The sequence below is a fragment of the Columba livia genome, chromosome 10 (assembly GCF_036013475.1).
Source record: "Columba livia isolate bColLiv1 breed racing homer chromosome 10, bColLiv1.pat.W.v2, whole genome shotgun sequence".
NCBI lineage: Eukaryota > Metazoa > Chordata > Aves > Columbiformes > Columbidae > Columba > Columba livia.
Genome location: NC_088611.1, coordinates 11,536,991 through 11,562,057, shown reverse-complemented (window position 1 = coordinate 11,562,057; position 25,067 = coordinate 11,536,991). Strand labels below are relative to the sequence as shown.

Below are 25,067 nucleotides of genomic sequence, written 5' to 3'. Positions count from 1 at the left end.
TCAGCCTGTTGAGATGCCACTGAATGGCAGTCCCACTCTTCTTTTGCTGCAGATGTACCTATGGGTGAACCTTTCTTGTTGGCCCTACCATCCCCTTCCAGTTTGAACTCCACTCAGGCTTTGGCTTTCCTAATTTTGTCCCTGAAGTCTGGGCAAGGTTTCTACAGTCCTCCTGAGTAGCTTGTCCCCGCTTCCACCTTCTGTTCACTTTCTTTCTGTGTTTGAGCTCAGTCAGGGATTCCATGTTCAGCCAAGTCAGCCTTCTGCCGCGTCTGCTCCACTTCCCACTCATCAGAGTGGATTATTCTCATGCTTTGAGGAGATTTTCCTTGAAGATCAAGGAACTACCCTGTTCTTTCTGCACCCCAGGGCAGTCATCCATGATATTACACCTGCTAGTTGCCTGAGCAAACCAAACTGCTCCCCTGAAGTTCTGCACCAACATTGTCTTTGCGCTCATGAAATCTCTATCGCTCGTGCACCACCACTTACCATCTTAGCAGATATCAGGGTGCCTGGAGTCCTCAAGGATCACTAGAGCCTTTGATTGTGAAGACTGAATAAAGCCATATCCATTTCCAGTTGTTGATTACGTGGTGGGTAGCAAGCACGCGCAGCACTTGTTGGCCTCTCTGATTCTGACCCATAAGCATTTGCTCTCAACAAACCTATCACCTGTTTTACAGCAGAGCTCCACATGTAGAAGTCTTGAGACAAAAGTCCCTTCTGACAAAAAATCTGTTTTCTGAGCATACGTTTTAAAAACATTTAATCTATACAGTGCCTTTTCCATCAGAAATGTATTTTTTCTGATAGACAAAATACACACTTAACTCTCTTGAATCGTAAGCATTTGGGGTACCATTATAACTGAAGCATTTTCTTGGTGAGGGATTTCTTGGTGAGGGATTGTTTGGTATAAAGTCTTTGTGCACACCAGTGGGCAGGAGGAGTTAATAGCATGCTTCAAGTCTGAAGTGCAGATGTAAAGCATTCATTGAACTGATGTATTTTCTCAGTTGCACTTTTCTCTTTGCGCTTTCAGCAGTTCAAAAGTTGTGATACTGAAATCACCCATCTTGACCGCAGTCATCTTCTGTGTTAATAAAATGCCCTGTGCTGTTACTTATTACTTAGGCCATTAGCCTGCATCTCGGAAGTGTTATTTCTGGCTCTGCAATTATCCTACTGCTGCAATTTCCCTATCTGAATTGAGGATAACAAAGCTTTCCTTCTTTGCAGGATTCTTTGAGATTTTATGACGACAAGTGCTATATAAGGGTTCAATATTGCTATGCGAACAAATATCACTTTGTGTGGCTTGAGCATCTTATAAGCAAGCGGAGAGCTGAGAACCAAATCAAGATTAGAATTGAACAAATGAGTTATAATGAACAGCTTCAGTCTATTGACTTTATTTTTCTCTTCTATTTGAAAGTCATTAACCTGTATAAGTAATTCTCTAGAGAAATTTTAAATAACTTGCAATATCTTGTAAATAATTTGCCAGTTTAGTTTAGAAATCTGAGTTTTCTTTTGAGGTTTTGTTTATCATTTTAGATGCCAAATAAGTTACTTATTAGTTTGCATGAGCATTAACAATCTGAACATAGAATCACATATTATAAGGTTAAGTTTCTGATTTCAGTGCTGGACATTTTTCACATGCATTTAAAAAACATTTTCAGGGAAAAAGAACCTGAAAATTACAGATTAACAGTGAAGAATCTTTGTAACAGGAAAAAAGTATACCTTCATTAAAACTGTACTCTAAATCTGTTGTGAGCAGGGCAGAAACAGAATTGTTTATTTAAAAAAAAATGTAAAAATCATTTTTACATTGTTTGCACTGAGACTTATGGGTTAAGTCCTGTTCTTTCTGAGTTCATGTATCATGGCAGTTTGCATATGATTGACTTTTGTGTTCTAACTGAGGATGCTTTTTTCCACTTTACATTTGCATACTGCATGCATGAAATTTTTAACCAGGAAACATTAGGGAAATAGTTTGTCAGGTGCTGTAAACAAAAATAACTTCAAAAAACTATGCTGATTTATCCTGGTTGAAGATTTGCTCCAGAATATCTGAGAATGACTGTGTGTTTTGGCACATGGTTATAAATAGTTGAAATCTAATTTGTATCTGGAAAACACAGAACTAGGTTTTCTGGCTGTATTCTTTCTTGAAACTTCAATATTTGAAATGAATGCATATGTGCCATGAAAAACATTGGATATTTTTTAGCTGACATGCAGATACTCATGATGATGCCTTACTGGTTCAGGAAAAATCCTTTTCTCAGCCCATGTGCCATTCAGTTTGCACGTACTCTGTGTTAAAGAGTGCAGGGCAAGATTGTGACACAGACTTGTGTTGTGTGTTAGAAGATTAATAAGATCAAGTGAAAGTGCACTCTATACCTCGGGGCCCTTAAATGCAAAATCATTAAGCAGATACTAAGTGTGTCAAATTTTACCCCAAGGTACACACTGGCTCCTGGGATGGTGGCAGTTTTGCTCACTGACTTTTCTTGATTATCAGGATTTATTGACCCAAGAGGGATATATTGACAGAGATGATTCTCTACCAGTCACAATTTCCTGTAAGGGACAGCAACACCTGGTGTTCACTGTAAATTTAAGCTCAATGAATGAATGTATGTCATGGCATGGGGTTTAACCACTGAAGGTTTGCCTGCCCTGGTTGTGTGGCAGTGCTGTACATGAGACCAGAGTGTTTTTGCACAGACCTTGACATTTGCTTTAGAGAAAAATGTTGGTGATGTGCCTGTCTAGTGACAAGCCTAAGAGAGAGAGTGTGTGTGCATGTGTATGCATTAGCCTTTGTATGTATGTTAAAGCCAAGTTGACTTTTTTCCAGTAATGGTTATAACAGTTTTTAATGTCATACATCCATATTGTGAAGTTCACTACAGACCTGAATTATGTACTGGCAAGGCACTATACCATCTCTTATGCTTGAGGGTTTGTGGATCAGAATCTGCCCCAATATGCTTGATTTACAAAACCTTGTTCATGGCTGCCTTCTTTTATTGGTAAAGTAAATCACAGAAATTGTTGGTTAACCTCATGTGATGGTCTTAGACAGCTATGATTAGTATTTCAAGGCTCTGTTCATATTCCAATAGCCCTTTCAGTAGTAAATAAACAGATATTTGAGAAACTTGCAACATTGTGCTTGCAGTAACTGTGAGCCACCTTATTCTAAATGTGAGATTGACCTGGAACATGTTTTTTTAAAATCAATTTTTTCCTGGAGGGAAAATGGAAATATTGGCAAACCATGTCTACTAAACTGAACATCTTAATTTTATCCTTGTAAAATTAGCTAAAAATAAAATAATCATATTATCAAGAGGTAGAAAAACAGTTGTATTGAGTTTTCTCAGCAGCACTGCATCTTTTTTTTATTTTATTCATAATTACCATGGGTAAAATTACATCTGAAAACGTTTGCTTCTTTAATAATTAAGACCTCCTTTTTCCTCTTGTTCTCTTTTTCTCAGCCCATATTATCCCTCTTATGTGGGATCCATAAGCTGTAAGAACAGGAACCTTTTTCTGTGGCTACAGTTTATTCATTTCATCCTGTGCTCTTTTCCAAACTGCTTAATGCATCTTTTTATTTTTTGGCAAAAAGTCCTTCTCAAAAAACCTTCTGCTATTAATCTGCGTAAGTGAAGCATATTCCTCATTCACAGTGCTGCTGAAGCTGATGGGAATGCTGCCCGGGCCTGGGCGCTCGGATTTTGGGTCCTTTCATCCCTTTGCCATCCACGTGTCACACGATGCGCTTGGCAACAGGATAAGCCCTCACAGTCTGCACTGTGAGGCAGTGTCGGGTCTCAGCAGGTTTGACGTGCAGAACAGAGAGCTTTGGGTGGGCTTTTCTGCAGGAGGGTGGCCAAAGAAGCATCACAGCTTCATCCTGGCCAGCACTCCCCTTTGAAATTGTTCTGCTTTGTCAAGCCCTCTGGGCCAAACCTATTATCTTCCTCAGCGATGTGTGGATCTGCAGCAGGCATGATTCAAATAGCATTTAAATATTTAGTTTTTTTGTTTTCAGAACCTTATCTGAGCCTGGCTCAGAGCTCATACTTCATCAATTCATGGATCTTTTAGGGAGAAATGGATGAATGAAACATGAAGGTCACATTGCAGCAGGGACCACTTGTCCCTGCTCCAGTCTGTTCTCCCTCTGCAGTTGGTAGATGAGTAGCCCGGGAAGCTGCCTGTGCCATCTGTGGCATGGCCAGGGGCAGCGGGTGATGCCAGCCCTAATCCTGGCTGTAGCACTGGCTTTTGGTTCTGCTTAGAGACCAAGCAGCCCCCAGGTAGCTCAACATGGGGATCAGAGATGTCTTAAAGCCATCTTTGTGCCCTTCTGCTTCTTCCCTTCTCTGCACCATGCGTAACCGGGCCAAAATAGAGTGTCAAATTCAGTGAATGACCAGCTGAGCAAATAAAAGTGTGAACTGCTTTCCCTCACTTGGAAATCTGTCAGCTCCCTCTAACCTTTTGGAAAACTGAAAGGCCAAAGTCACTCACTGTACTTGTGGAACTTCACAACAGCAAAATGCCATTGTGAATCAGAAAGCAGAAGCAGCACTGGGAGTCCAGACATGCAGGCATTTTGCCCATAACTACACAGGAAAATATTATATTTTTATTTCTTATCTTTAAAAATCTCAACAGATGTACAAGATCAGGGCACCTAACCACTTTGACTTAGACCAGGAGGTCTTCAGGACAGTCATCATAATCCCAGTTTGTAAGGCTGCACATTTTTCCCTTGTAGTATGCAAGGCATGAAAAACCAAACAGCAGGTTAAGTTTTCAACATGGACTGGGAGACAGTTTTTTTCATTAAGACACACATTGTTTCAATAATTCTTTCTTTTCCAGCGTAGTGTTAGATGCAATTTTTATAGCTCTTTTCGCTGGTGCAAATTTTCTGCAACTTACAAATGGCCTCGTGCATACTTCCATGCACAGCAGTAATAACAGCACAGAGTCCGGAGGGCCCAGAGTGCCACAGTTCCTTCAGTAGCACAGTCCTGGTAGCTCAGTGGTGAAAGTCTGAAGTGACACCCTTTAGCAGCCTTTGGGTTGGAGCTGCAGTAGATGTACTTGAGCACTGAAATCAACTCTGCTTATGCTCTGCCCTTTTAATGTTAAACATTTTTTAATGTTCTTTGGGAGAGAGATAAATCCTTAATGTCTGTTTGTACTATGCCTGAAACAACAAGAACTGCTACAAATCAGCTGGCTCTAATAAATCAAACATAAACACCCAGACTATGTTACTAACACAGTATCTTAAGGCTTTTTTTCCCCCAAGATTTCCTATGCTTTTCAATGGGACCATTTTTGATACAAATCCTTTCCTTCAATTTGAGAGCTCTACCATTCCTCTCTCCATACGGTGCTCTGATAACTTAAGTACTGGAGACCTACTCTCCAGGAAATTCTATTAAGATTTTCTTTTAGCAAAAGTGAGAAGTGCTTCAGAAATCCTTTATCAGGTCTGCTCTTTCCTGTTATGGTCTTATGGTTTGTCTCTGCATTTTTTTTTTTAATGGATAGCGGTAATTTAAGGCTTACTAGATTGATAAGTCCATGATGCACAGCATAAATGGGAGGAGCAGGCAAACAGCTGGTAAAGATAGGAGACAGCTGATTAATAAGAATTCAGCTATAAAGCATTTGAATTGCTATTGTCTGCTATGATTTTTGAGTTAGATTAAAAAACAGGGTGAGGGAGACATATTCATTGTAATTCCCTCCTCCCTCAGAATCTCTGATTAAAAAATGTTAAATTTCCTCCTTTTTTTTTTCATGTATGCAAATATATATATATTTTTTAATTTGGAATGGATGTTTTAATCAATTACAAGTGAATTGGATTAATATAGAGGTAGCTGGGGGAAATGTAATGCCGGGAAGTCTGGACCTGATGTAATAGCAGCATCTCTGGTCTTGAACTTTTCAAATCCAGTCCTGTGATAAACTGAAATACTGAAAATAGTCTCTGTTTTACACTGATTCACGTGATAGGAATTTTCTACTCTGCTTTGCAAGCCTGTATGAATGTGTGTGGGACTGGCTTTGGGTTTCTAAGCTAAGGCCTCAACAGAAATCAAGAAGGATTAAGGTACAGCTGAAATTAGAGCTGAGGTTCCTAAATCATTGCAGAGCTTCAGAAAATATTTTCTGCTCACATCAGAAACCATAATTTATTGACAAAGGGGTCGAAGTTTAAAATATATATGCTAGTGAGTTATGTTTCAGTGAAATTGCATACTTATATTGACAGAGAGGTTTGCATAAATGTTCTGCGTGTGCCCATAACCACAGAAATTCTGTGAAAGACCAGAGATGTGTGTAGTAATAAGCATGTACAGCTTGTACCTACACACCTATGCTGAATATATATATATATATATATTGGCTATATATAACCAAAATAGCAGAGATGTTACAATATAAATTTGAAATGCTGTGGGAAAGAAGGTGTGTGTGTGTGTACACGTGTGCTTTGGAAGAAGGATTGGATATGTCCATGGGGAGATAAGTCTGTCTGCAACTGGTTAAATGAGACCAGATAAAGAGATTATCAAGTAGTGACAAGAAAGAAAATAGGTTAGCTGAATTTTTCTTTATCACTTATTTTCCCTTAAGACGTCTTACTGAATATCTTGTCATTCATACAGAGAGTCTTGAAAGAAAATCACTTTTAAAGGTGACCCACAAAGGAAAAAAGCTTGTGTGCTTCTTTTGCTTCTCGGTGCTTGGAGTATAGTCTGGGATTTACACAGTGTGTGTGTACTCTCTTTTGGGAGACCAAGAAAAGTGGTCTTAAAGCTCCAAAGTCTTCCTATTGCCTTTGCTGCTCCCAGCACATAGCAGAGCATCCAATGAGAACAGAGCAGCATGCTGAACTGAAGTCCATCGTGCACCACAGCACAACAATATCGAGGTGCTAGTTCAATAGCAGAGAAGCATCATATCCACATTTATGAGACATTGATAAGGAAACACAACTCTTGGTCATCATGTTTAAAGTGGGGAGAATGTTATTGGAAACAAAATGTTTAAAGGATCTGTTTCTTCTTGAACACACTTTTCTTTTATGGGCATTATGATTTTTTTTTTTAATATTTTTTAAAAACACATTGAAAATATTTTTGAAATTGTGTTTCACATTAGTGGACTATAAGGAACAATAATGTAAGTAATGGTTGATAAGATTTATTTTTTCTGGTTTTGTGTTATCTCGTGATTCCAATGAAAGCTGAATCTTATCTGTTTTGTACTATATAAACACTTAACAGGCTTTAGAAAGCTTGTAATCGGAGTAGACAAGAAAGGCAAAGAAAGATGAGAAATAGAAGTGCAGAAAAGTGACTCATTCCAAGGTCACAAACCAGATTTAGAATAAGAATCAGATCTTCTTACTTCAGCCCATTTTTTATTCCATGGGGTATGTTTCTTCTGTAATTCAAATATGGAAAAAACTGTCCTTTTCCAGTCAAATGGAGGGCAAAGAGAATGAGATCAGACATAAAGAGAGTGATACAGAGGGGAAAGAAAATAAAGGATTTGTACTGATAAAGATGTTATTTTAAAATTAATTCTACATATGAAGTACCATTACTCAAATTACAAATTTGTCTTTCTCTCTAGATGCAGTAAAGTCAGTAAAGTGGGGAGAATGATTCAGACGTAAAACTGCAAATTGACCATGCATTGATGAAGCAGCAACTGCATGTACTGGTTAGAAATGCATTTTAAAAAATAAAGTATTTGTGTTTTGGATGTAAATTTTATTTATTTACGAATCATAACAGTTAATGTCATCATAAACATCTTGGACTCATTTGATATCTTTTCTATCTTTAATATGCTTTCTATAAAACCATAGATGTGTGTGTATTTATTTGTGTGTGTGTATGTGTCTATGTTGTGGAATAATTCTATATGATTTTAATTACTTGAGGTATGTGGACATGCTTTCAAAGTCTGAAAACTCTTGAGTGTCAGATGGGACTTGTTTGTCTTCTCTTTTTAGATGTTAAGCAAACAGTAATTCCTAATTATATGCGTAGCTGAGCCCTAAGCTAGGCTTTGTCTTATTGCAGCATTTAAGTGGCAAGGAGCTTGTGATTTTATATTTTGAAAAAACCTCTCAAGTTTGTTTGGTCCTTCAATCTGTAAGAAAAGGTGCTATAATTATTCCATTCTGATTATTTCAAAGGAAATTTTCCATTCTGCTTTCCAACAGCTGGTCAGGGTGGCCATTTGGGCAGTGAGTTACCCCAAACGCTGGTGGAGGGGCTGGATCCAAAGTGGATATTGCCTTTCTTTAAAGGACACTGGGACATGTTGAAAATAAATAGCGGAAGAGCAGGGCCTTAGTGGTGACATTGCCAACAACTGTTCATCAGTGAAAAAAGGTCTTGGAGCCACAGAGTTATTTATGTCTTGGGCTTCTCTGGGATACCTTGTAACCAGGGAATTTTAGTGCCTGTGGACCCTTCCTGTACTGAAATGTGCTTGGAGGAAATAATCACACTGGCAAGGAGTTTCTATCTGTTTGTTTTTTGTTTTTTAATCCTATTCATTAAAAACCCCTATAATTTTGCATTCAGTTTCTCATTTCTGGCTGATGAAAAGAGAGTCTGTGCTACCAATATGTGGAGTTTAAATATGCATTTCTCATTAACTTGGATTAATGGAAGCTTTGTGTATAATGGAAATTATTTACACTATAACTTTCTTTTGAGATACTTTTTATTGGGATTTTCTGTACTGTACTCACTGACCCTGACTACTGTAGAGATCAGGGCTGAAAGCATGGTTCTTGTGCAATTGCTGCAGAATTTCATTTTGTGTATTCTTGCGGTCTTGTAAAACTCACAAAGTTATTGATAAGATGCAGTCTGTCTGAATATTGCCTTAACTTTTTGTAGTAAAATTTTTATTCTTTCATTATACTCACTAATCAATTTACTTTTTTTCTTACAGCCAGTGATTGTTTCAAGTAGAAGATAATTTACTAATTTCTGATAAACCCTAACTAATCAGGCAGTGGGATTCATATGCTGTGTGAATCTAGATCTCCATAAAATCTGGATATATTTTGATTCAGCTCTTTATAGGAGCAGCTCTGAACTGAAAAGATCACTTTCTTGTCAGTTTGTGAGTTAGGTTATAAACTTTCCGTCTTTCAGAACCAGCAATCTGGAAAGGTCACCATGTGAAGACTGGCTAATTTTTGGGTATGCATGAGCAAAGAGAACATAGATTTGCCCTAATTTTCTTGTGGGACACTCCGTATCATTTCATCATACACAGCCCCCCAAAAATGCATAAACTTTTCATTTTTTTTCCTCAAAAACCTTCTCCTGTCTTCTCTCTGAGATTATCCCATGGGCTGAGCTATTCCATTTTGAGGCATAAATACTGGAAATGTAGGCATGACATTCTGAGTGTAGGTTTGACTAATTTTCGATACAGAGTCATAGAATCACTTAGGTTGGAAAAGACCCTTAACATCATTGAATACAACTGTAATCCTAAGACTGCGAAATCCACCACTAGACCATGTCCCTAAGTGCCATGTCTGTGACTATTAAATACCATGACCTTCTCTCTTAGCAAGAAAGGTCAAAAAGTGATGCAGCCTTTGTAAGCAGCTGGACGCTTGGCTCTCAATGCATCACAGATGTGTATATTTGGGAAATTTGCTGTTTTCTTCCATTTGGTTCAGAAGTACACCCACTTTTCTAGTTAATATGCTGTTTCCTCAACAACTGAACCAGTTTCTCGGTGCAGGGATCAGCCTCGCGACCTCTTTGCCCTGCATGACCAGAGGATGAACTCAGAGCCATTCACATGAGCCTTCCGACTGAAGTTAATATATGCTCCAGTGTCTGCCCCACAAATAACCACATTTATACAGGATCTTGTTATTTAAATATATTTCTCCCCTTTGTCAGAGAGAGAAATTGTAATTAAGATTTCATTGCATTTAACTGATAAAGTTTCTATATTTAGAGTTTGTGAGTCTATTACCTTTTAAAAGACATTTGGCAATGTGACAGTTAGTACTCATTTGTTTTCATTTAAAATTCAGGCCATGATACTTGAAGCTATATTTATAAGGAGGATACCCCATCATGTCATTTTATACTTGCTTAAAAGCCACATAACTGGTTAAAGAAGTTCCCATCCTGAGGAGAAGGAAGGGCTCATTAAAAAAAATTAGCTGATATAGAACAAATTGAACTTCAGTGTCCCACATAAAGATTATAATAACTGTAATGATAAATGAATTAATAATGCATTAGAGGAGAATTCTTCCAGTTAGATTGTCACATGCTTATCTCTGAAAATTAACGTCATTGAGGTATGTCACATAAGCTAATGACCTTAACTGATGGATTTGGGATTTTTCCACACTCCAAAATCCACTTAAATCCATATGTCTGTACTTTTGACAGTTAGTCTTCTGGACAGACATGACTCAAGTATGACCATTCCATGTTGCAAGCCAGGGGGTAGCTCTTTGCTGAAACAAAGCCATCTGTAGTTTTGACCTCAGGTAATTGGAATTGGTTAAATCCTGACCACTGGCAAGGGAAAATCAGGTTAGTAGTGCAGTAGTGCAGGCTGCATGGTGACACCAGAAGCACACACATCTTGGGCTGACGGGGGTTCAAAAATTTGCGCTGACTCCACCATATGAAGAGTTTCCATAAAGCTGAAACTTCTGGATGGAGCTCATGTTTGTATGTATCACCAGCAAATTCTCTGTCCCAAAACTTGCAGATGAACCATCACCAAACCACTGCTGTGTGGTGAGATGTGGTCCAAGTGCTGCTCAGTCTGGCATCTTCCCATCTGATTCTGCAAGGGCTGAACTGGGAGAAGTGGGCATGTTGCAGTAATGCCTACTTGGGTACTAAATGTGAAATAACTTGAAATATTGTTGTATCTGAAATTCCTACTGAGTTATGGGTTAGAAATATCATGAAATTATCACGATTTAGGAACAAATGATCAAGTTCAGCACTGAAATACAGGCATCCACAGGGTTTTAATAGTGGAAGTGTAGGTGCTGATGTGCATCTCTAGACACAGCAGACAAGTGAAAGTCTGGGGATCTCTACTGTCTCCCCTGGATAAGGGCAGGGTCTATAATGGTTATTAGGCACTTGTGCTACACTGGGAAAAAATTGCATTAAGGGAATTGATTATCCAGACTTTGTAAACTACATCTTTGGACACCTAGGTATCTTTAAAACGAATCCATTAGCCACTTCTGAAAATCAAAATGGCTCTTCTCAACCCAAGTACTACTGAAGATGGACTTTACATGAGTTGTGAGGTGGTTAATTTTTAGAGCCTTAAAATAATTGAGGTTTGCAGGGATCTGGGGAGGCTGTCTGAGTGCCTCAGTTCAAAAAGGAATCTATGGTTTCCAAATAGAGATTGTGGGGAACACTGTCCTTTTGCTATATGTCACACTAGTGTTTCTGTGTGTCCCCATTTGTACCTGCAAACAAGTATTTGTAGGTATTAGTTTGCATGTGCAAACACTGAGCTTTGCCTATGAAAGATATGAAAACAAAATTCCTTCTGGATTAATTTTCTGCAGAATTATTGAAAATTCATCTTTTTTTTTTTTTTTTTTAGTCTGATTCAGCTTAACAAGGCAAGCAAAAGGACAACATCAATAGGTTTCTTATCAGTGCTTTCCATCATGTTAACTATAGCCAATAGTAAATTATGTAGGCATTATACGGGAACAAAGGAAATTATACCAGGTCTTTTATTCCAGAAGACTTTGAATTTGCTTCTCAAGTCATGCCATATGTGGTTTGCTTTATTTGACACCTAATGTGAGGCTAGCTGAACAGTTGCTCTGGTTTACATGGGTTTTTTTTCTCTTTCCCAGTGCATGGCTTTACTTCAACATGTTTTTTGATACATATCTAAAAAAAAAAAATATTAAGATATCGAATAACTTGCTACATTAATGCATTACCTTTATTATGGCTCCAATGACCTGAGTGTTGCTTATGTGACCACACGAAGTAGTAACTCAGGGACCTGAAAGCTCGATTCTATTTTTCAACCGTCCAAGCAATAAAAGACACAGCAACACTGAGAAGGTTGAATTTTGGAACAGAACAAACAAGTACCTGCTGGGAAACTGCTAAAATAGTGATAGCCTGGGGCTGGCAGCGTATAACAAGAGAAATACAACTCTACCTGCCGAATTGGATCTACTCCTCTATACTTTGTGATTTCTGTATTTACTGCTGTCAGAGGCAGGAGAAAGGGCTAAATGCTAAGGCTATTCTTACATTTTTAGTAATGAGACGAGCTTCATTAGAGTGCTCATCAAATAGCGTTCAGTTACTATCAGTCTGACTTGTATTTGAATTGATGACCTTGAGATGAAAGGCTTTTTATTCTATTACCCATCTCCTGAGCCATCAAGTCTTTAATATGCCATGTAAAATCAGTTTTCAGATGATATTTCTTTTATATAATGTTGTCATTTATTATTAACAATGTCTGATTTTGAGTGCTTCTAGCAATAATTGTGCATAATACTACTTTTGTTATTCCTATTATTTCAAATGTACCTATATTCAAATGTAGCTATATTACTATATACTTCTAGACACATAGAAAATAGATTGGTAATAAACTGTAATTCAGCTTTATATAAATGAGTTAATAAAATCACATAAAAATACAAAGGTAAAATAAATTCACATCAGCAAAGCTTGTGTATTACTTCAGTAAATTGAAATATAAAATTCTGGTTTGAGGCTGAAATAAACTTTCCTGCAAACTACTATATGGGACTACCAAATGCATAGTAAATTAAGAAAAATGAATATGTAATACAAACAATTGCAATGAAGGAAGTGTATTTTCCTTCTTAATGGCCTTTTCCTAAAGGTAATATAGAGTAGACCCATGTTAAGAAACCAATGTATGCAGGAGTGCTAAGCAGAAGTGTCACAAGGTAGCTTTTTCTGTTTTGGTTTTATTTGAATATGTTTCCTAGGAAAACATAAAACTGGCAGGGCTGGGTTAAAGAGGTGCCTTTGTGGACAGATTTTTTGTGAACTCTCAAGGATGGGTGGCTTACTTTGGAAATAATAAAGTTATCAAAAAATAATTTTGTACATATTTGACCTGTGGTTGTGTAATATGAATTTAGAGAGAAAGATAATATGAAGCTGGTGCTGTGCTGAGCAGCAATAGTCAGTTGTGCCAAATTAAATGATCCTTTTACCTTTATTTGGTTCCAAAGGAGATAGTGATTCTATAAGATGTTATTTCTTAATTTTTTGACACCAAAAGTGTTAGAATGCAAGTGTTAGAACAGCACAAGGTCTTAAAGGGTTATCTAGTTCAGCCTGTTGGGCCACACCACATTGCCTGCCTCCAGGTGGGATGTTTGTGTCAGGATTTTTTTCTAGAGGCTTCCAGTGATGGATCCCAACCACCTTCCTGGAGATAACATATTAAAATGATTAACTATCTATATAGCTCAGAAAGCTTTTCATAATATCTGTCCTTAATCGTCCCTTCTGTGGATGAAGCCAGTTGTTACTCATGCTCACGAAGTACAACAGATTGTAGTTTTCTTAATTAAAACCTGTTATGTATTGGAATATTGCTGCTATATCTACTTTCTTGTCCTGTCTCTTTATAGAGTGAAATATCCTTCTTTCTAGGGCATGTTTTCTAAATCTCATATGAATAATTATCTCCTGTGTCCTGTGGTTAACATCTGTTAATATTTCCCCAAACACCACTAGTCTATCTGGCAGCAGACTCACGTTGCTGACTCATGTTTTGTTTTTATCCTTTCTAACCTCTCTGTTCTTTGTATTGCTACCTGATAAAGCATGCTATAAAGTTTGCACTTGATTATTTCCAAAACGATCTTCATGATATCAGATTTTTTTTTCCATGTTGGGATAATTTGGTAGGCTAGTGCTATCCTCCAGACTGCTTGCAGATCCTCTGCACTTGATGCGACCTAAGTCACTTACGAAAATATGGGACCAAGTGCAAACACCTATGGAAGTGCATTGCTGTGTTCCTTATATTTGTGAGAGGACAGTTGAAAATTGCTCTTTGAGTGTGGTTTGTTTTTTTTTTTTTTAATTATTAGTCTAAAATAAGAAGTTGGTTAATCTAACTTACTGTGATAGAGGAATATGCTTGTTCAAAATGCATCACATCTAATTTCTTCTTTTGATAGGGTAATTATCCTGATTAAACAGACAAACAAAACACCAAAACAAAACAAAACCAAAAAACCCCACCCAAAACCAAACCAAGTCATGTTGACATGATTAGTTCTTCACAAATGCATTTTAGCAGTTTCTTCTCACTTTATATTCCTCTGGGTGGTTATAATTTAATTGTTTAATCATTCATTCCTGGATCTTTCGGTCTAATAAACCTAGACTGTGTAGTCTTCCTTTTTCCCATTTCTAAAAATACTTGCTGTTTGACCATCTCTTGTCTTCTGGGACCTCAGCCATTCCATGGGAGTACTAAAAATTAATTACTAATAGTTTAAAGAGAACTTCGACTGATACCTGAAGTGCTTAAAAATAAATTTAATCCTTAATGACTTGCTCATCTGTATCTTGTCCATGCAGTCTTTAAGTCTCTGCTCAGCTTGTGTTCCAAGCTCCTAGTTAAAATGAATCATATTGAGAGTCTGGTCACTGTAAAACATCTTTTTGTGAAGACATAAGGAAAAAAAGTCATTGAACATGCCAAGATTTCATATGTGGAGTATGATTTTATATTCTTTCCCTATTAGGCAATGAGTTAGTGTTTCCCTATATCTTTTAAATCCCTTTTTGTAAGCAAAGTAGGAAAAGGGAAACTTCTCTCCAAAACTAAAAGGTTCTTTAGTAAACTACCGCCCTTTTTTTTTTTTTTTTTGATTAATTACAGCTAATTCAACTATAGAAGGGTTAGAAAAACTCATTAAGATTTATATGAAGTATTTCCTATTGCTTAATTAGTCTTCATTAGTTGAACTGGAAGACTTCAAGATTAGTATTTTTGTATTACTCACCATAACCATGTTAACCATACAGTATTAATATTGTTCCTATAACTGCACTGTGGTTGTGGCTATGTTCTCCTATTGCATTTCCTTCCCAGTTGTATTTTCAGCACCTTTTTGCAGTTCTGGTGTCTGATCCATGCTCTGGCAGGAATGTCTAACTCCAGCAACCTTGCCTAGGTAATAGTTAATCACTGGGAGACGGCGGATCTCGATTCTATCAGCAGTGGATCTCAGAGTGATGAAGAGCTGATATTTTCATTCTGAACATCTGAAACATAGGGGTTTGAGGGGTGGGGAGGGTCAAGCTATGAAATGCCCAAAGTTGGTGTGCACTGGGTTTTTTAGAGTCTTATAGCTTGATAACATTGTAATGGCTTTTCATGATGATGGGAAATGTCCTTGAGGCAGGTGACATCCTGTGCTGAATTTGGAGGGCAAGGGAGACAGACTATTTCCAGGAAAAATTCTTCAGGATTTGTAATACGTGCACAAGAAACCAGCGTATTTTTGCTAGTCTTTACCCTGGGGAAATGTAGAACCATTTTGGTTGAAATGAGTTGAAAGAATCTGCCCTAGGGAAAAAAAAAAATAATCGAGAGACTGTTCACTCTTTAAAAATAAATAAATAAATAGATAGATAGATAGATAGAAGTGTGGAGCAAGTACTCAGATGTAGAAAATGCAAATGGAAATGCATTTCCCACTGTGCATAGGAAGGAAGGCCAAAACTGTGGCATGAATGAGTGAGGATAGACATCAAAGACACCAGCCAGTGCCCAAGCCAGCAAGTCCTGCCTGAGGCTGCCGGGGTGGTCCCTGAGGCTCCAGCTCCTGGGAAGGTACAATCCCTTGGTAGGTACATCCAGAAACAGCAGAGCTATGGTTGAGTCTGCCAACAGTCTAGGTGGCTTCTTTAATTCTTTTCCAACACTCTGGTTTGATAATAAAAATTAGATTTGGGCAAACTTTTGAAAGGGGAAGTTGTTACCAAAATGAGCTCTTAAAATGCATGGCTTGTTTTGTGAGGGGGGCTTTTATGTGGGGGAAAAAATGTGTACAATCTCAGGGCTTTACCATAACATTATATATAAATGTAGATGCCATAAATTTATGCATTGTTTGCAATATTATTTATAGATTTGGACAGTCTGTAGTGTAGTGCTGTCTTCTGATGTCCAATATAACACAATGTAAATACTAGAGAGTATTGGAATAATAAATATATGGTAAATATAAAAAAAAAGTATTTAAAAAGTGTAATAAGCCATGCATTATAAGGAAAAAGTACAGCCTATTTTTCATTATGTTTTAGTAGTTTATTTTCTTTCCAAGTCCTGTCCCCATAGACTTGAACATTAATGTATTTCATTCTGTTATAAAGAATATTCACCTTTTCTGCAATGCCACTTTCCAGTTAGGTATTTCTGAGGCAGATTTGATAACAGGGTGCCTTCACTTCTGTACTTTGCAACAAAGGAATTTATTTTTAAAAACCCCTAACAACACAGTGCCCTCCATGAAATTAAAAGATAAATTAATTTTTTGGAAATGACTGAGCTGTTGAATTCCTTCTCTAAATTCATTCTTTAACAGAATAGCATAAGTAAATGGTAGAGAATGGAAAGCGATTAAAAATGTAAGAATTAATACCAAAAGTAGATAAGCAAATGTTATGTGTACAGATTTGAAATGTTATGTGTACAGATTTGCATCCTGTGACATAAAGAGGATTAAGGAATTAATATACCACTGGCATTTATTTTGGAGAAGTCCGGAGGCCAGTTCACACAAATAACACTTCTAATGTGCAAGGACTATAATGAAGTCAGTGGGGCCAAACTGAAAGAGTTAGTTGAAGAAGAATAGGGAAAACCAAAACATAAAAAACATGTATATTTCTTTTTCTTAACAGGTAAAATAGTAATTTAATAAAAACTATGAAGATCAACTAAAAATTGGAATTACAATTTTCTCTGAATGTCCTTTGTGGTAACCAGGGAAATTTTGAAAAGAAAAGTGATTTGCATTAAGAGGTGTGATTTGTGAACCAAATTGTTAATATTATCAATATTTTATCTTGAGGCAACAGTAATTCAGTCTTTAAGCGACAAGGAACTGCTTTATTTTCTGACAGTTTGAAAACTGATTTTGACACCCTGATCCATCCTTGATTGGATTAACTGAACTGACATTTTTCCAGAAAAGAAAAAACAAAATGCACAGCATCCACCCGGTGATGAGTCGACAGAGGTGATGTTCATAAATTCCCTCCCTGTTAGCCTGAGCCACAGCAGGGTGCCAGCTCTTATTAGTATCAGCCTCCCTTTCTCTTCCCAAACCACATATGCTTTGCAAAGTCTCATGTCTCCTAGGTATGACAAGTGCTTAGGGTAGTAATGGGATAATGTTTGCAGAAGTTAATGTTTGTCTGAAAGGACTGCTGTTTTCTCCTCAGTCATTTTATTGTGCCTTATAGATGCATAGTATGTACCCATATGGATTCTTGTTTTCCATACCACTTCTATATGCTGAGTAGACTTACAAAATCATATATTGTCTAACCAACTCAACCACATGTTAGAAACTCAGGCTTTGGAAGTCGTCGCAACTCCAATTTCTAAAAGCTGATGTCTTGCTAGAGAATGACTTGCATGCCTGAATTGGGCTTGGCAAAGACGTGACAAATTACTTGGGGATTTTCTTTACCTGTTGCTACACTATTGACATATTTTCTCAAAACCCATCCTGTCATGCTAGATCAAAAAGTGTTGCAGTAGAAGTTATTCCTGTGCAGCTATAAGATAGATTGTCGTTCAATTGCACTGACAACTCATGTTTCATAATCTGTTTATTTAGCTGTACCATCTTCCTTAGCTGTGTAGAAGCAGGGTTACAAGCAGGCAGATATCTCTTGGATGTATCTCACTTTGCATATTTCCTCACCCCTACCTTTGAAAAAAGTCATTTGCTTCTAAAGACTTCCCTGTCAAGCTTAGCATTTTACATCCTGCCAAAAAAAATTGCTGATCATGTCAGAGTATGGCAAAAGAGGAAAAAGTTATTGATTCACCTTTTTCCCTTTAGTGTAGTTGTTATTTTGTCCTTGCATACAGGGCTAGGGTAAATACAGTACACCAGCTATTCAGTATGTGAAATAATTTGGATGGAATTTATTATCATTAGTGGAAAGGGCAAAGCCAGCTGCTGCACAAGTTCATTACAAGGGAATTATTTCCTTATATACATTCAGAAAGAGTCAGCCCTAAGTGATGTTGCCTCATTAAATTGAAGAACTTGGATACTGTTATCGTTCTTCCAGATTTAATAGGCATGCTTTTTGAGAAGGGTTGCTTTTCTGTAATCTGCAGCATAGCATGTGAACACCTGACAGATGCTCAGTAGATTTCTGCATCTGATGAGGTCTGGAGCTTAGACAAATGTAGAAGGAGGGCTGTTGGAAAGGCCTGAGGTGTGAGAACATAGGGATGCTACCTCGGCAGATTTTGCATATACTGAGAACTTGGAAGAGGCTACAGTGAAATAACTATTTTTTTGTTAACCAGTTACCCAACAGTTTGCATTGGCTGGAGGTCACTGCATGGTTTCTGTCGTCATACAAGAAGTTCTGTCTCTGAGTGAGGGGTGAGGAGGACACCCACTAATAAGGGACTCAGCGTTATATCCTCAGTGTGCCGTGTTGGAAGACAAAGGGACACTGTCTATGCTCATAATCCCTCATTTGAGAATTAATGAATAAATGGCAGGCTGCAAACATGATGGCTATGAAACCTCTTATATTGAGCAAGAAATGCTTTCCCACTGAGTGCTTTCTGGTTAATGATTTAGTTTCAGATTTGAGAAAGTCTTTGTTGCTGTGCAGTGCTTCTGGGCAAACTAGTTTTGGAGGAGGGACAGACCTTTTGAAGAAAGCTTCATACCTACATTAGAGAAATACTTACTTTTCTTAATTCTTTCAAAAGCCATATTGTGAAATCATGCAGATTAGTGATGCGAAAGCTCTTTTTGATCATCTGTTGAACTACTGTGTCCCTACAGGGTGGTTGTTTTCATCAAACAACTTTGGTTTACCTTTTTACAATTCAGATGTATGTAAAAAGTTAATGATACCCATACAGCACAAAATAACAGGGAAAATAATTCTCTCCAGGTAATTAAAGATTGAGCCTTTCTTACAAAACAAGATATCCTGTAACCTGTGAACCTAGAAGCCTGACTTGGTTTCCTAATGACTTGCGTTCACAATCACTTGTGCATTTTCTGTCTTTTTCAGCAGGCACAGGAATAATACTGGGTTACTCACAGCCTGTGTTATGTACAGGCTGACTGGCTTGCCAGTAAATATGTTGAGATTTGCCAGTCAGCTGCTCTCAAACAGAATTTACAATGTCCTTTTTCTCAGTGGAGTCACTAGTTTGAGTTTCCTTTGAAACTTGCCTGTTCGCCAGCGATTGAGGGGTTTGGATAGATGGGAGAGGCTGCACAAGTGTAAAAAGCCTCATTTCCTTAACAAGCTGTCCCAGAAAATAGCATCTTTTCCTTTGCCAAGAAAAAAAAAATAAGTTCTCATCAAACCAACCTATTTCAGCATTATAACCTTTTTCCCTCAAATAAAGATGCACAGTTTTTGCCAAACTCCTGCTCATTACACAGGATTTTCACTTCTATCTGAAGGGCTTACATTCAAGTTTTTATATGCAAGCATGGTAGGTGAAGTCCTGGGGAGGGGTGGTTGTACACAGGATCCCCCAATGCCCCTGGGGTGCTTCTGTCCTGTCCCCAGGGCTGGTGGGAGAGGATGGAGTCAGCCCTGCTGACGAAGGGCAATGCTCCTTCCTTGCGGGGAGCAGAAAGCAGAAGGAGAGCTGGGGGCTACTGGGGCAGCTGGGGACTACTAGGGGAGAGTTTGGATTGTTGACCATTTTTCAGTAAAACTCCGAAAGTTCAGCCTGGCATTCATTGAATATAGAATAATTTTTCTCTAACGTTCTCCAGATGTTAATTGAGGCGTTTTTACTTTTTAAAACAGCATTTTGGGAAGCAGTGGCTTTGACAAAGATTTCAGTATGTTAGTGTTGTCAAAGCACTTGTGGAAGCACTGAAATAGCGATATTAAGAAAGCACTTGCAAAACTTTTTTGCTTGTTGCTTGCTTTGCAACTGAGAAAAACTGGGGCCAGCTCTTGATGCCACTCATTATTAAATGCTTTCTTTAGCAAATGGGCTTGAATACAAGCATAGTCATTCGTCTCCCTCTAAACTGCTAATGCTTTTGACGTATTTTTTTGAAGTTCCCATCGCAAACTGTAGCCTTTGGACTCCCTGTGGTTTGCTGGCAATGTCTAGATCTGAAACTTTATTTTTCCTTCTTGTAGTAAGTATTAAATAAATCAGTGAGAAAAGTTTGCTTGGTATTAGGATTAACTTGAGCTTCAGTTTCTCTTCACTCCATTTTCTGTTCAAAGTCATTCTCACACTTGCAAAACAACTAACCTGTCATTGAATGCTGTGCCTGATGGAAAAGTGCCCCACTGGATCCTATAGAAGTCAATAGCCATAGTCCAAATGCTGGTGATGGCAGGATGATTGTGCCACGAGGTAGCAGATGAATGTTGTACCATCTCTTGATGAAAAATATATCAAGAAAGGATCATGTTTCTGTGAAAATACTAGAGAATATGTTAGGTACAAGGTTAAAGAATTGGATTTATTTGGGATTTTTTTCTCTGTATATGTGAAAGGGTAAGAGTGTTTTACTGTAGACTGGTAGACCTGCAAAAATAGAGATTGTCAGTCATAAAATATATAATTAATGCTGTTGATTCATCTTGATGTAAGCATCCTTTACAAATTATATGTGTGTATCTATATACAGACAGTATAAATATTGTATTCTTTATTACCATATAGTAAGCTTTGATGTCCAATGTGCAGGTTAGCACCCTGCTCCTTATGGACTAATGAAGTGTTAATCCCTGCACCATTACTGTATGTATAGATAGGAATATTATTTTAGTATTAATCTCTTCATACTTCCAGGACTAGCCATCATACCTCATTTCACTGACAACAAGTAATCATAACATAAGGATATAGCCTAATAAATTATTATGAATTTTTATTTTTGACTGTTTCTGTGTAGGTGGTTGTTCAGTTCCCTGCTGAGTTGTCCAAATTAGTGATCTAGCTGCATTAGGTAATGTAATTTACTTGTTTTAGACCAAGACATGAGACTAAAGCTCTTTTTTTCCTATTTCCAGTGATAAAATTCATGGGTTTAGACAAATTCTCATATTTCTCTGACTCAATTGTTTGTTGTTTTTTTCTCTGACTTAAGTCTGCCACTTTCACCCATCTGCAACCCCTCTCCGTTGCCTATTTGAAAAGAGGTCTAAAAATACTTGCAGGCATTATCTCAACAGTTGGTTGCAGATAGACAGCAATTTGTTGACGTGTCAAAGGCAGGTGCGCTGACATCCGTTAGAGAATTTAGAATCATCAGAAATAATTTACTGATTGAAAACTTAATTTAAAAGATGCTGCATGTCATAAATTGGTAGAGGGTCTTCTGATGAATCCTGAAATCTCCCTGAAAGGAACCTGATCATTTCTGTAATATAGATTTGCAGACTGGAAGCATTCAGTGCAGAACAATGTATATGTTGAAGGTCCTTTCATATTGGTCCAAGAAAAATTCTCACAGGCCAACATAGCCTAGTACGTGCCTGTTGGAAGTGGTCATATTTGAGTAGTTTTAGTTACTTATGTGCTACACAGAGCTTCACGGTACTTTCAGTAGTTTGGTTGTATAAAATCTATTGATAGGCCAACTGTCCCAGCTTGCAGCTGATCTTAACAGAAACCCTTCTAGAAAGTGGGCGCAGATGTAGGTGATAAGATGCTGGTAACTGTGACAAGCAAAAAAGAAGTGTTAGATATGCCTGAGATTGCTATGACAGTCAAAGACAGAAATTAGCTGGGTTTGGGAATGCATTTTTAAAATATTTAAAATATAATTTGCGCAGCTGTAATGGAATATAGAATTTGAAGTCTGTCTTGTTCAAGTTAGCTGACTTCTTTAAAAGAAGAGTTCATTGAATGAAGGGCAGAAGTATAAACCCAGGTATTTTAAGATCAGGCTTTGCAAGTACCACATATAGGAAAATATAGTGCTAAATGTTTTCCCCTTGACAAATGTGGTTCTGTTGCCATATGATCCATATTTCCAGGTCTGCGATATATCACCCTGCAAATTGCAAACCCTAAGTATTAAGAAATATGCCTCAAAAGCTTGCCAGCTATGTTCCTTAAAAGGAGCTAAGAAAAGATGACTCGCTACTTAAATCTCCAGTCATTGCATCTGCAGAGTATTTCAGGTTAAATTCTCTGAAAGAGTCATGATTTCTTGTGCAAGCTCCTCTGTGTTGCGGAGCCCGTGCTGCAGCTGCACCCTGTTACTGAGCTCCTGGTGAGGTGGGAGGAAGTGAGGTGGCATCATCCCAGAAAAAGGATGGGGGCCAGGGGAGGCACCTACAACCATCCTGAGCAGTGAGGAGAAGGAGGAGCATTGGGGTTACCCCTAACACGGTTTGAAATTTCTGAATTGGTTAAAAGCTGATCTAAAACAGGTTCTGGGTGTCAAACAGCTGGTTAACCAGAAGGGAGCACACATGAAATATTGTCTTCTTGTCCCAATGTGCTGCTTATGGTGTGTGAGGCAGGGCCTGGGCATGGCAGTGACATATGAGATCGCTTTGAAATGTTTGTTACCCGTTAATGTGTAGACTGTAGTTGGTATTTCACATCTATGTCCGTCTCTCCATCATAATTTGATGTCTTTGCCATTTTGTATCACACAGCCTTGTTTAAAGCACATCTTGGTACAAGATCAGGATTTTTTTCTATTAAGTCAGTATTTCTGAATTTCTGTTTCAGCCCAGATTTTTTGTGGAGGTTTTGTTTGCTTGTTTGTTTGTTTTCTCCTTTTTATCTTCTTTCTCTCTCAATCCCTCATTGCTGTTACCCTGCAAATAGTGGGATCCTAGGGCACAGCTGCGCCTGGTGTCCCTTCATAGCTCAACATGCTGATGTGGCAGAGTTGAACAGGTGGAGGAGAGACGGAAGGAAGAATGAGGAGGGAAAGCAAATGGTGCTTGATACTGGGGAGCATAGAAAAATGCAGAGAATTAAATTCACCTAAAAAAAGGAAAAAAGAAAAAAACCAACATTTTTTTCATAAATATTAACAGAGGGACTTAGGTTGACATATCATCATCTAAATCCCGACAAATCTGGTTGAACTTTCTTCTCCAGCATGCTCTGTGGCAGCTGGTTCAAGTTCTCACTTCATCTGCTCTGAGGCCGAGGGACAAAATCTTTGTGTACATCCCAGTGTGTTTTTGGATTGCAATAAGAGGATGTGCTGGAGAAAATGCACATGTTGATAAATATGATACATGTTGCTGTAAGTGTTGATACATATTACTCATGTATGAAACTGTGGAAAATAGTGTAAGTTTTATTGCTACCTGCTATTAGGCATGACTAAATAGAAGAAATATTGTGAATTATTTTACCTAATTTGTATAGTGCCCTTATTTGCCCTGATTTTGGGAAAGAAGGGGAGTATTCTATTTCCTGATTACAGAATCAATTTTAATTTTAGGTATTGACTCCTTTATTTCTGTTAAAGTGTTTTGTATTCTTGTCAGTCTTCACCCTGAAATCCAGGTCTTTATGTGGAGCATGTTTGTTTATGTTCCACAGGTGTGTGCTTTGCAGTGCTAAACCAATATTTTCCTTTACAAAGTACAAGAAGAGCAATTTTGCCTCAGGTAAATTCTTTCTCCAGGAAAACCCATTCAATAATGCTTCAAGGCATGTATCTCAAGATGAAAGAGAAATCTGTCTTGCTGGTAAGATGTGAGTAAATTTTCATGTCTGTGACAGCTGAAGGAAAGCTAGTAGAAAACAATTATACTCTGTAACGAGTGCGAGGAAGAAACTAAGCACAATAAAACCCTCAGAATGTAAATCTATGGTAGGATCAACACTTTGTCTTAGCTCCTGGTATGAATTTCTGCCTCATGTGAACTGCCCTATGCAGCTCCCACAGACCCATGTTGAGCCTTTTGCTCTTTGCCTGCTGCATAAACCTCCCAAACCTGTATTGGATTTCTCTGTCTCTATGTCCTCTCAGTCTCTGTGAAACGACAGAGTTGTGGCGAGGCTGTCCTTTCTCTGGGGTCTGAATCTGGCAGTGTTGAATGATTTCAGGTAACCTAGGGGTTTAATGAGAGCTTTTGCTTACCCTGGGGTTCCCCTGGAGGAACAGGACTCCTAGATGTCCAATGCTGCTCATTTTGGTGATCAACAGTGTTGTGCTGTGTGGGATACGTTAACTAGTGGGAATGGTTACTCAGTGGTTGCTTTAGAAGGAAAAGAAACATTTATGGTTGTGAATTTTTTTTGTGTGTGCTTTTGAGATCTGTCTATGAAAGAATAAATACTTTATTATTATTATTATCATTATTAATTACTGTAAGGTCAGGGATTGTCTATGTTGAAGGTACACACCTGAATTTTTAATTAGTTTACTTTTCTGTAGTGATAGTTGCATTTTTTTGTCACTATATAGTATTAGTGAGGTTTGGTTTTCCCCCTTACTCAAATCTGGAGTTTTAATTTGCTGTAGCTTTCCAGCTAGCAAAGGCACCACGATGGCACCCGCAGCAGTGTCGGTGTAAGGTGGCAGTGCATCAGCAACAGAGAACGTGGATGGCTTATAATTAGTTTGCATTTCTTTACAGCTCCTCTTTAGGGTGGGGGAGTTGCATAACTTAACATGAGTAATACTAATTATTTCAAATCTGTCGTTGCACAATTGATGATGAATAATGCAG

General features: G+C 37.9%; 1 protein-coding gene across 18 annotated transcripts in view; it reads left to right on the top strand.

Annotated features, from left to right (window-relative positions):
- CHL1 (cell adhesion molecule L1 like) overlaps positions 1-25,067 on the top strand; it is a 135,937-nt gene that overhangs the window by 23,220 nt on the left and 87,650 nt on the right. For 3 of the 18 annotated variants that reach the window (XM_065075348.1, XM_065075349.1, XM_065075337.1), the window contains exon 2: positions 7,708-7,797. The exons of 13 other annotated variants lie outside the window; for them this stretch is intronic. The gene's annotated coding sequence lies outside the window, so the exon portion shown is untranslated. The remainder of the gene's footprint in view (positions 1-7,707; positions 7,798-25,067) is intronic. 2 more of the 18 variants (XM_065075335.1, XM_065075346.1) reach the window with 2 other exon arrangements.